Source organism: Scylla paramamosain, chromosome 4 (genome assembly GCF_035594125.1).
Source record: "Scylla paramamosain isolate STU-SP2022 chromosome 4, ASM3559412v1, whole genome shotgun sequence".
NCBI lineage: Eukaryota > Metazoa > Arthropoda > Malacostraca > Decapoda > Portunidae > Scylla > Scylla paramamosain.
In genome coordinates this window covers 29,764,527-29,777,026 of record NC_087154.1, presented here as the reverse complement: position 1 = coordinate 29,777,026, position 12,500 = coordinate 29,764,527, and the positions used below count along the sequence as shown (strand labels likewise).

Here is a 12,500-nt window from a genome sequence, read left to right as displayed (position 1 = left end):
GGTTATTTTGTGGAATTGTTCAACTTTAATAGGATTCTTTTTTCCTTCCTCTCATATGCCTGTGACTAATTGTCTTATTTAGAGATTTATTTATTTTTTTTTTTTGTGTGTTTGTTGGTGAACATTGTAAAAATCGCTGCAGCTTTTATTTTCCATACTATTGTTATTTGTTGATTAGTAGCCGTTCCTTCTACTATCCCTACTCTTCTTAATTTAAGTAAGATGGTACTACAGCATCACAAATCATCTTGGAAGGATTAATAGGTCTCCTGCTGTTTGTTCTCCTATTATATTCCTTTATGATTGATTCAGTTTTGACGAGAAGATGCTGTGTCAGGTGATATTGATTGCCACACATTCTCTTGAGCCCTAAGATGCTGACGTCCAGGCTTTGTTAAGGCTGGTACAGTTAACATGGAATGAAAATTTTTGTTAACTCGGATGCTGATCTGCTCTATTTTAGTATTTAATTAATTAATCAATTATTTATTTATTTATTTATCTATTTATTCATTTATTTATTTATTTATTCATTTATTAATTTGCTTATTTTAATAATGATTTATTCAACAGCTGGAGTACGTATGGGGGAGCTTCTGTTCTGCAGTGAAATCCAAAAGCCTTCTCCTGCTTACGGTGATACTGGTATTGATTCATTACTCCATCATACATCGTGCATTCTCCAGTCCTCTTCACTGCCTGGAACTATATTAGAATTTATTCCACGTGAGAGTTATTGGATAAACTATTGGAAAAGTCGAATTTTCGGAGAATTCGGGAGATCTTTCCTTCGTAACTAGTCGACTTTTTAAGATTTATTGTATTCCATTATTGTTTCCACCATCACTGATGACGATGTTACTGGTGTGGTGGTGGCCTTGTTGTTGGTGGTGGCGATGGTGGTAATGGTAGTGACTAACCTCCAAGTAGTAGAAGTAATAGTAGTAGTAGTAGTAGTAGTAGTAGTAGTAGTAGTAGTAGTAGTGGTAGTAGTACTTGTACTATTACTTCTACTTCTACTATCACTTCTACTACTACTACTACTACTACTACTACTACTACTACTACTACTACTACTACTACTACTAGTAGTAGTACTACTACTACTACTACTACTACTACTACTACTACTACTACTACTACTACTACTACTACTACTACTACTACTACTACCACCACCACAAAGCACACATTATTTCTATGCATTGATCTGCTGTCACAAATTAATGTTTTATTTACTTATTATATATATATATATATATATATATATATATATATATATATATATATATATATATATATATATATATATATATATATATATATATATATATATATATATATATATATATATATATATATATATATATATATATATATATATATATATATATATATATATTTATATATATTTTTTTTTTTTTTTTTTTTTTTTTTTTTTTTTTTTTCATTCGTTGCGTTGATCCGACCTTCTCATTACTTACCTATCAACAATATTCAAACAACTTTTCCACGAGCGCTTGTACCCTTGTCTCTTTCCCTCATAGAAGCATCAAAGCGTAGCCGATCGCGTCTTTGGGAGGCTCCTTGTGGCGAGCAACCCATCGCATACAACAATGTAAATATTGAAATTCTTGACATTACTTAGAAGCCTTTCGCTACGCCGGGACGAGGAGCGGCATGTGCTGGGCCGCTTTGGAAGGAGAGGGAGGTGGAGAAGGGTGAAGAATAAGGGAAAAATAGTTAGATGTATGTGACACTGCAATTTGTTATGGTCTTTCCTCATTACTAACCATTCTGAGGTCCTTCTTGTTGATTTATGGTTATCTCAGAGTATTATACTGGCTAAAAGTTGCTAAATATATTACTTTATTTACTTTTTTATTTTTTATCTTTCTTGTCGATGTTTATGAAAATTTCGTTGCTTCTTGTACTGTAGGAAGTTGCATATCGCAGTGAAGGGGTTAAGGTGTGTGAGTGACAGCTAGTTATAAGTGACAAAATATAATATCGTATTCCTTTTGTCGATATTTCCTAGTCTCTTGTTTGTTACCCATGTTATGTATTGCATAAGTTGTATTTCGCAGACAGAAGAATAATCCTATTTTTTTTTCGACACAAGGCCATAGTATTGGCCAAGTGAAAGTCAATGAAAAGAAAGATAAACGGGAGATATATCGCGGTGCTGTTTATTTTGCAAAACACCAATCTTCCGCGGCGCCTGTGTCCGTGTACGAGGAACGAGGAAAGGAGTGCATGTTTGGAAAACTAGAAGGCATCATGAAAAGGAAAAGATTCATGGTCACTGTCGCAAAAATGGTTGTTCATGTCGGACTGGTCAACCTTTGATAACAATGCACGAAAAATTCCCCGAGGCAATGAAATAGTCGGAATCATCAAAAAATACCGGTGAAAAATTTAAATGATCGCTCTCATTGTTAAAACAGCAAAAACAACGATGGATATACTAACAATCGCCGTCATAATGAAGGCTGAAAACACCGACAAAGGAAATATATTAGTGATCAAAGTAATATAATCATCTTGGTTTTCTGAGGAGCAAACGAATTATTCTTGTTGACAGTCGTTTGGTCCTTAGACTTACCCACCTGAGACGTCCTAGACTCGCGTGCAAGAACTTGGCCACGCGCGCTGCAGTGTGCTGGTTCCCATGGCAAACATTTGACACAGCTGACAGACTGATGAGGGGAAACAGCTGATGCAGATGGCTGTGTAGAGTCTCGCTTGTTAAAGATCCATTGATGTTGATTTTACACAACACGTCGGCCAACATCTGTGACCCTGAGTTGTACTGAGCTGAGTTGAGTCAAAAACCACGAAAAATAAGTAAATGAAAATGAGAAAGGCTTAAAAAACATTTTTACAGGATATGTAAAGTTATGTGCTTTTACACTGCGTAATACGTCTACTATGTAATTTAAACAATAAATTTTAGATATTTATGAAGTAAAATACGTTTTGACTTATTAGGAGAAAGAATTTAAACCAGAATTTAAATGAATGGATGGATTTAAACCAGAAGAGGATTTTTCATCATACGAAATGCAAAGTTTGTCAAAAACATCTGGTGGAAATTTTCCGTATAAGCCACGACTTCGTCCATTCAGCATTGTATCTCCATTCACGCCATATTGCTCAAGTGTTGTTTCTTATTTTCTTTGCAGTTTACAATATATTGAAACTTTCTGGAGACATTAAATCAGAAGTTTATTTTGTTTTGTTTTGTAGTGCGAGTGTTACCTGTAGCTTCTTGTTTCCTTCATCGCCGTTCTCATTATTTCAGTATTTACAAGTGGAAAATGCACATTGTATTATATCACAGAAATTATTCCTATACGAGTATGTCATTCCCGTGTGGTCTAGTGGCTAGGATACGCGGCTCTCACCCGCGAGGCCCGGGTTCGATTCCCGGCACGGGAAGACTTTTGGTACAATTCAGGAGTGTGTGTGTATGTTGGATGAAGGCCAAGATCGCATGCAGCTTGGGAATTAATTTCAGGGCGTCTGACTGAGACTTAACCCAAACAACACCTGCCTTGCCTGCTGCAGCGAGACCACACGTGGCATATAATGTTATCTGTCATAATAATCAAGGCCATTGGAATACAAAATTTTATTTTCCAAGTGAGAGAAATTAAAAGTGAGGGGTTGTGACGTCATACTTCTCTCACCGGAATTTTTTTTTTTTAGATCATGCGCTCTTAACTAATGTCACGAAACTATAAGCAATATGTGCTGAACAAACTGAGACCGCTGTCTTCGTGGTACTTATGCACATTATCATATTCATAAAGTAATTATACATTAGCTATTCCTATAATAAAATAACAATATCAAATCATAATAATTTTTCAGCCATCGATTTTGCGATCAGCTGAATTCTCAGGCTCTGCTGGTGTATCTGTCACGAGTAAAAGACGGGATTTTGGCCACTTGAAGTGAAGGAAGTGAGGAAAAGATTGTTTTGCCACAGTTATTTTATTCCAAGAACAGTTTTATGTAATTATTATTTATAACATGGGAAAGTACGTTATGGTGACGATGTTGGGCTCAGCATTTCTAAACATCGTGTTGTTGTTTCATATTATCGATAAAGTTCACGATCTAGAGATACGAAGAGCAAAGTGGGTGATAAGGAGAGCATGACATCACAACATCCGTCACCATGTTCTACTCCCTCCCCTTCAAAGAAAATAAACTTTACTTTCTGGTTATTGCCTTGGTCATTGAGATTACTTACACTGTAGTTCGTGCTGTTTCAGTGAGGAATGCAAGGCAGATGTTGTTTGCGTGGAGAGATTAATTCGTAAGCTGCATGCGCTCTTGGCTGTCACCCAACGCACGCACTACTGAATAGTACCTAAAAGGTATTCCCGTGCCGGGAATCGAACCCGGGCCTCGCGGGTGAGAGCCGCGTATCCTAGCCACTAGACCACACGGGACTTACGAAATCACTTATTTTCTATTATTTAATAGTAAGTGAAAGATCTGTGAATTTTCTGGTTATGTTTAATGACGGAAGTTTGTGTGTGTGTGTGTGTGTGTGTGTAAGAGAGAGAAAAGTTTGTTTCATGTACGTACTGTCACTGATGGGAAATGCTCACTCTGTTTTCTATTTACAAAAAAGAATCCGTCTGCGGTGAGGTGCTTCAAGTGACGAATGCTCCTGCACCACGTGGGGCAGAGTTCAAAGTGACAGTACCTATAGGTCTGTGTGTGCCATACTGTGGCTCTTCATCTTTAATGAGAAGGGCAGCAGAAGTCTTGGTGTGATGGCTGTGACCCGTGCTCGTTAGTCTCAATGGCACCACGCCTACAATGTTTACTTAAGTCTGTCCTTATTTTTGAGTGGATAAAATCTAAAAGCGTTTTGGAATAGTATCTGTAACTATTCAGCACTCGGTCCAACTGCTTTGACAGGTCTGAAAAGAATGTCACTGAAGTCTTTTTCAAGTTAAAAGAGGTTAAGATGATTAATACACTGTTTATTTAAGCTCTTGTACAAGAGGCCACTCCTGTTTTCAGTTAGTGGCGATATTTCTGTTGCTTTTTTTTTTTTTTTTTACATATAAAAAGAAAGCCTTCGAATAAATTGATGTAACATAGATATTGCGTTGTTCTTGTTTGTATTACTTGAAACACATCAAAATCATGGACATTTGGCGCACTAACTTCCTGGAGATTTTTTTTTACTATATTGCTAGGTTAGGAAAATATTCTCTCTCTCTCTCTCTCTCTCTCTCTCTCTCTCTCTCTCTCTCTCTCTCTCTCTCTCTCTCTCTCTCTCTCTCTCTCTCTCTCTCTCTCTCTCTCTCTCTCTCTCTCTCTCCCGTCTAGCATTCTGTCTGCCCGCTGTGCCAAGGCTCTTGGGAAGCACGCAGCTGCCCTCCACACGAGTCTTGTTGCCTCCTTGCGTCTGTTTGGCCCAGGGCTTTACATGTACAAACCAGGAAACGGTCGGCCTGTAAGGTTTTCAGTTTTCCGCCACGTCTGCTTCCTGGGTATCTAGGTCGTAGTGAAGTAACAGAAGCGTCTCCACACACACACACACACACACACACACACACACACACACACACACACACACACACACACACACACACACACACACACACACACACACACACACACACACACAAACACACACACACACCGTCGGCTATCAGATATCAGATACACAGAGCCACGGTGAATAGAATAGATCGTTAATGATGACAAAGGAACACTATTACCTTCTGTTCTGTCTTCCGTCTCCCCTGCTGTCCCTCATATGCCTCGTGCCTTGCGTCTCCCATGCCCTGCCGTGTCTCTTCTGTCGCATGCCCTCCCCGCTGCCTATCCCGACCCTGCCACCATTCCTCTGCCAGTTCTTGTCTCCTCACCTGTCGCCGTCACTGAGACAACTACGTACCTTCATTCAGCATCCTGTATCTAACCCTTTTCTGACTGTCTTCTGTGTCTCAGCTCACTGCTCCCTCCCGTCTGTCGCTTCCGTGTTTATCTTTCTTTTTCTTTTTCTCTCTCTCTCTTTTTTTTTTTTTTTTTTGCGTATAATGGGTTAGATGTTTTCCTCTTCATATTTGTATTTTGTCAAGGGTAAAAAAAATTGCCGTTCTTTAAGTGAGAGTTAAGTTTTCTTCCTCAGTGAGAGTTTGTTAAGTGTGTCTTTTAAAAGTTTGGAAAGCGTTTACCGTTGCTGTAATTTCTCTCTCTCTCTCTCTCTCTCTCTCTCTCTCCTCTCTCTCTCTCTCTCTCTTCTCTCTCTCTCTCTCTCTCTCTCTCTCTCTCTCTCTCTGGGAGAATTAAATCCCTGAGGAAAATAAATAGAGTGGGATCTTCGCATCGGAAATGTGAGGAAGCCGCGAGATCCAGAGTATTCACCGACCTTCCTCTCTTTTCTTTTGTCTCAGCCTTTCTTTCTCGGTTTGCTTCCTGTCTGTCTTGTCTGCCTGTCTATCGATCCCTCCACCTTTTTACCTTATATATTTTTGCCTCTTTCGTTCTTCCTATCTCACCATTTACTTATTTTTCCTTTTCGCATTTCTGTCTGTCTGCCTGGATGTTTATGCTTGCACTTTCTTTTTTTGCCTGTTTGTTTGTTTGTCTGTCTGTCTGTCTGTCTGCTTGCTTCCACCTCACTCCTTTCGTTTTTTCGTTTTATCCGTCCATTCTCTCCAAGTTCTCTTTTCATTTATGTTTTTGTTGTATGTCTGTCTCTCTGCTTACCTGCCCCCCACCCGTTCTCTCTCTCTCTCTCTCTCTCTCTCTCTCTCTCTCTCTCTCTCTCTCTCTCTCTCTCTCTCTCTCTCTCTCTCTCTCTCTCTCTCTCTCTCTCTCTCCACGTCCTTCCAGGAACACTCTGGCAAACTGTGGACAAAGGACGACTCTAAAGGGTCAACAGTATTCCCATTTTTCTGAACGAATGAAAAGACGTGCAGTGAAGTGTGCATTTCATTTATTCACATATAGATTTTTTTTATCTTCACTCGAACTGTGGTACTTTTTGCGAGTCTCGTGCAGTTCGTTTGAAGTGAAGAACTTTTTTTCCTTCTTTTTCTCTTTGTCGTGTGTGTTTCTTCTGGTTTTTAGGGTGACTATTTCCGTTTTCAGTTTTTAAACTTTTCCTTGACAGAGAATTTAGATGACAAGTGAGGATTCTATAATTATTCATTAATGTTTGGTTGATCAACATAGACTTGAATCCAAGTTACTTAAATCCGTGCATAGCTCTTCTTACGTGACACTCACGATCTCAAGACACTCACACTTCACGCACTGTATTTGAATCCAGGACCCGTATTAATAAAGATCCCTTCGAGTACTCTTAGGAGCACTCCTAGAAGTGCTTTTTATCCTCGACTTTGCTCCTAGAAGTTGTTCTTAAAAGCAACTTCACTTTCAAAGTAAAATTTCCTCCTAGCAGTAGAAATGCCGCTAAAGGAGCGGCTTTTCTAAATGTAGCAACATTATCTTGAATCATGTATAACAATATGTAGCTCTTTTAGTGGTACTTTATGTTTGCGAAATTAATTTTAAATATTTCTAAGTAATTCTAGACTATTTTTGAAGATGATTAAGAGCGATATGTAATTTCCGGACATGTCGATAATTTGGTGGATGTAAACAAAGCTCTGCTCTCCTTGCCGGGCCCAACATGTCACTTGTCTTCTCAAGATGGATACAGAAGACGGCAGGCAGTTCAAGCGTGAATGAAATTAGTGTAGCTATGAGACGTTGGTCCTCGTAAACCTCACAGAGTAAAGAAAAATATAATAAAGGATAAAAATGATCCGGGAGTGACCTTCATGCAAAGGAAAACTGTATGGGCACACATTGTTGCCCATCTACTGTAAATTAAGCATACATACATACATATATATTGTATACATAGTACGTGTCTCTGTCTCCCTCTCTCTCTCTCACTCCCTTCACTCTTAACTCATGTAAAAGACCCTCCGAGATACTTTCATCTTTCATCCACTTTGAAAGCACTTTCAGGAGAAAACTCGCAACTTTGAGAGTCTTTTTAAGAGTTAGGAGTAACCTTGAAAGTAATATTTACTTTGATAGTAACTTTTAGCCTTCAAAGTCTTTATTAATACGGTCCCAGATTACACATAGTACACTCACGTCCATGGATCTTCGACTTATGCTACACACACGTTCACTTCAAGACACCCACTCATGTTTATTCCTTTCACGTACACAAAGATGAATCGCCCCACAACTCCAGCAATAAGTCTTTGATATTAAGTTAATTAGAAAGATCAATTTTGTATTACAATTTTTAAGCTGGTATACTAAAGCATCCTTAAAAATGTCGTTTGCAGCTAAGATTTCATTAAATAAATCTTGTCTTTCGTTTTTATTTTTGAGAATTAAAAAAAAAACTATTACTCAAGTGTTATTAATTTACTTAGCTCTATGTTTTTTTTTTTCATTTACGTATAAATTGTAACACTATTATTTTCTTTATTTTTACTCCTCTCATTGTACTCTTCCTCTTTTACCTAATTTTCAAATATTTCCTTTGAATATTTTCACGTTTTACATCAAAGTTTTAAGTGTAATGACGTTGTGAACTGGACTCTGCTACTCTCTTACTGGCTTGATTTATCCATGCGTGTTTGGTATTCATGCATTTTTTGTCCTCTGAATATTTTTGACCTTCCTTGAATTTAAGAAGGTAGTCTACTTTTTACTTGTTCCCCTCTCTCATTCCGTGTGTCCCCACTGTCATTTTTTCACTCTCTCTCTCTCTCTCTCTCTCTCTCTCTCTCTCTCTCTCTCTCTCTCTCTCTCTCTCTCTCTCTCTCTCTCTCTCTCTCTCTCTCTCTCTCTCTCTCTCTCTCTCTCTCTCTCTCTCTCTCTCTCTCTCTCTCTCTCTCTCTCTCTTTCTCTGTGTGTGTGTGTGTGTGTGTATCTAATCTTCTCTATATGCTTATCTCAGTGCCTTTCTTTCTTTCTTTCTTTCTTTCTTTCTTTCTTTCTTTCTTTTTCTTTTTTTTTTCCTTTTTCTCCTGTCTTTCTCCTCCTCACAGTCTTCAGTATTGATTCCCAGCTCCTCCCTCGTTATCTTCTTCTTTATTATCTTTCAACGATCCTTCCTGTTCTCTTTCGTTCGCCTTGCCTTTTATGTGTTATCATCCCTGTCACTCACCCCCTCGTGTCATCTTTTTACTTAATATATTTCTCCTCCTCCTCCTCCTCCTCCTCCTCCTCCTCCTCCTCCAATCGAAAACATCAGTGCAGTATATATTCAGCTCAAAGAAAGCTCGCGAACATTGTCTTAATTTTATCGACCCGCAGCGCAGACCAAGAATATCAATGTTAAACTCAGCGTGCAGGTGGAGGAAATATATTACCATGATCCAAGTATAAAGTAGGCGACGTGGATCTGTCAGTAACTTCATAGAATAAATCACGATATACATGTAATTTAACCTGAGGACTTCCGTTATTTTCCTTTTCCTCTTCATAAATTCCACGTTATTTATGTATTTATTTTTTTGTTCATTTAATGATTTATTTATTGTTTTTTTTTTTTTACTATGTACTATTTTTTGTTTATTCATTCAATCACTTATTTATATATTCTCTTTCTTTTCCTATCTTAAATGATATCGTTTCCTTTCCATTCATTGTCATTTCGAGCATTGATGGATGGGGTGGAGCCTTCTGCTGTGTTACCATATCTTTTAACCCAGTAGTAGTTAGAATTAGTTCCTTATAATCATCCTAGGAAGCAAAGGTTTGCCGTGGTTTTCTTAGTCTTCCTCCCCCATCTTTTCTTCTTTTTTTCAGCTCTAATAATTACTGTAGAATAGTAACCGAAACAGCAAAGTAAGGACCTCAAGGTTTGTTGCTGCTTGGCCTTCCTTCGTATTCCTTTGTGTTCCTTCTCTATGTCTCTTCTCTCCTCTTCCCTCTTCTCTTTTCTGCTTTGCTTTGCTCTGCTTTACTTCCCCACATTCTCTCTCTCTCTCTCTCTCTCTCTCTCTCTCTCTCTCTCTCTCTCTCTCTCTCTCTCTCTCTCTCTCTCTCTCTCTCTCTCTCTCTCTCTCTCTCTCTCCTCTCCTCTCCTCTCCTCTCCTGTCCTCTCCGCATCTCACCTTCCCATTTGCCTCTCCTTGACCAGATGTTCCAGCTTCTAATGGTCACTTGAAACTGTCCCTCTCACTATGCTGCTGAGGGAGAGAATGGTGACCAGTGGACGGCTGCGTGGGTGCATGGTGGTGGTGGTGGTGGTGGTGGTGGCGGCGGCGGTAATGGTGAAGGTGATAATGGCTATGGCAGTGTAGGTTTTGTACGGCAGATGCGGCAATGGTGTTGGCAGAATGCAGTGATGGGGTGGTGATGGTGGTGTTGGTTGCGGTGAAGGACTGACTCGTTGCAAGAGAAATGTGTTTATATAAGGCACTTGCATTCACAGTGTAATGGGATTTATGAGGCGTGCATGTGTGTGTGTGTGTGTGTGTGTGTGTGTGTGTGTGTGTGTGTGTGTGTGTGTGTGTGTGTAACAGCAGTAAAGGAAAGGATTCGGTGACTGTAAAATGTGTTGTGTAAAATACTAAAGACTGAATGCACGTTGTATTAGTTCTTGGTGTAGGTTTGAGTCCCGTGCGTTATTTGTAGAAGACCGTATATTAGTTACAGGGTGTGTTCAGCCTGCAGAAAACTATTTGTTAGCTTTAGATTCTTGCATGTGGGGTTATAAAAGGCTGGGTGTAGCATTCAATGTTATACGTGTTCCAAAGGGTAAGTGTAAGTTGAAGAAATCATTGGTGTCGGTTGGAAAATACTGTGTTTAGGATATGTAAAAGTTTGTGCTCAAAAAACACTGGGCGTAGCATTCAAAATCACACATGAAGGCTTTAGAAGAATAAGTGTAAGCTGAGGGAAGCTGGGTGTCGGCTGGGATATACCGCGTTTAGAATGTGTAGAAGATTGTGTTCTGACTGCAGCTGACGGCTAACAATAAAGTAAAATAGAAGATTGACTGTACGTAGGCTGTAGGTTAATAATCGGAGGCTGTGGAGAACACAGTGTAGGCAAGAGAGATATATGTAGAATGTAGAATACTAAACATAAGCTGCAGTGAAGAGTTGTGTGCAGGCTGCAGGGCGTAGAACTTCCAGGGAACGAGTATATGTAGACTTGCAGCATAACGCGCGTCCTTCCGGCAGTGATTAGTTACGCAAATGTATTCTGGAGTTTCACTTAAGCCATTAGACTAATTACATGTGAATTTAAGGCAGCCGTTCCTCCTTATCTGTGACGTCGTAAGTTGGCGGACGCGGGGCGGAGAGATGGAATTTAATGGGGATAATCTTGTGATGTCGTTCAAGCGGATATGTACATGAAGGAGACTGGAGAGACAGACAGACAGACAGACAGAGAAGAGGCTGGAGCTCCGTCATGACTACGTAGCTTTGAGTGTCGTTTTGTGTTATTTCGAGCCTAAGATGAAGAGGAATGCTTGGAGGCGGAAATGGAAGGAGACGGGACGGAAAGAACGAGGGGATAGAAGAAGAAGAAGAGGAGGAGGAGGAAGTGAAGGAATAATAGTAAGATCTTAGTTTTTGTTACGTAAAAGTCACGAGTTGTAGCAAGTTGATTTTCTCGTTTTTAATACATATGAAAGTTTTTGCGTTAGAATTGGTGCAAGGCTGAGAGGAAGAAGAGGAGAGCAGGAAAGATTTTAGTTCCGGCTACGTGTGAGAAGAACTATTGTATGTTTCCAGTGAAGTTGGCAAATGGCGTTCCTTGATTAGTGGGGAAAAAAAGACCAGCAGGACGGTAATATGGCAGCGATGATTGTTTCGAAAAAAAAAAATCATTAAGAGGAAGAGAAAAATTAATCAAGACTCTCCATGTAATGTAATAATAATATAATTTTCTAACTATTGTGGCACTTTCGTGATATATTTAACTCATCCACAGTGATATGGAACAATTCACAACACTAAAGGCAATGTGTAGAATCTCTTAGAGCATCTACAAGAAAGTAAGGAGTATGAAAACAGTAGATTATCCAGAGTCTTGCCAGTATTATGTTCAGAAGTAGCTGTAGAAAAAAATAATAAGTTTCTGATAAGGAAACGTCAAATGAGAAGTACTACTATCACTTAACCCTTTGACTGCCACTTGGTACACCTTTCCCTAATTACCAATCACTCTGAGACACCTTTACTTGTTCTACAGCCACACCCAGTCTTTGTACTGGGAAGAAATTGCAAAATGTATTCTTGTTCATCGCTGACTTTCTTGTAGATGTTTATAAAGTATTCACGTATTGCTTCTGTTGCTGTTAATTGTTTCGTGTCTCAGTGAAAGGGTAAATTATATTCGATGCTTACAAGTTCAGCTATTTGTTATTATTATTATTATCATTATTATTATCATCATCATCATCATCATCATCATCATTACCACCATCATCATTATTATCTATTTAATTATTTTTTCCCTCACGTGTG

At 38.9% G+C, this 12,500-nt stretch overlaps 1 protein-coding gene and 2 non-coding genes across 6 annotated transcripts in view; 2 read left to right on the top strand and 1 right to left on the bottom strand.

Moving 5' to 3' along the window:
- The window catches only part of LOC135099955 (uncharacterized), a 216,848-nt gene that overhangs the window by 138,420 nt on the left and 65,928 nt on the right, over positions 1-12,500 (top strand). The gene's annotated exons all lie outside the window — the stretch shown is intronic.
- Positions 3,370-3,441, top strand: Trnae-cuc (transfer RNA glutamic acid (anticodon CUC)). The gene has a single exon. It is a non-coding gene; the product is annotated as a tRNA-Glu (tRNA).
- Positions 4,392-4,463, bottom strand: Trnae-cuc (transfer RNA glutamic acid (anticodon CUC)). The gene has a single exon. It is a non-coding gene; the product is annotated as a tRNA-Glu (tRNA).